A 536-nucleotide genomic window follows, 5' to 3' on the forward strand; every position below is an offset into this window, starting at 1 on the left:
AAAAATTAATTAAAATTAATTTTAAAAAAAAGAGTCCCCAAAGGATAGGATAATGGCATCATGAAGAGTCTAAGAGGGGTCTGATGACAACTTTTTAAGCTTGTTTTCCAAGAAACATTTGCACCTGTAAAAAAAAAATTCTTAAAAAAATCTATATGTTGTTTGTTAAAATATAGTGAGACTAAGCTGTACTTTCTTCTACTCCTTTATTCTAATTCTGTCCTTAAGTGATCCTTTCATCCAAATTATCTATGAGGTTAAAGGCATATTCTCAAATATATCCTTAGGTGGCTTCTTTCTTACACAGATAATAGGCAAACACGCTATTACATTATTAAGTTTTGCATTAGTTAAATGGTCAGTGTTAATAAATTTTCTGAGGTTTGTACATATTCAAACTTTAATCTTTGCTATTCCAATAGTGCTGACATAAAAATATGTATGTTTGTATGCTATGTGTGTATGAGCGTGCACATACATGTGTGTATGTCTGTTGCCACACAAATAATTAATTGTGCTGGACTGTTTTATTATAA

The sequence above is a fragment of the Elephantulus edwardii genome, unplaced genomic scaffold (genome assembly GCF_000299155.1).
Source record: "Elephantulus edwardii isolate Elephantulus edwardi_28Jun2011 unplaced genomic scaffold, EleEdw1.0 scaffold00377, whole genome shotgun sequence".
Classification (NCBI taxonomy): domain Eukaryota; kingdom Metazoa; phylum Chordata; class Mammalia; order Macroscelidea; family Macroscelididae; genus Elephantulus; species Elephantulus edwardii.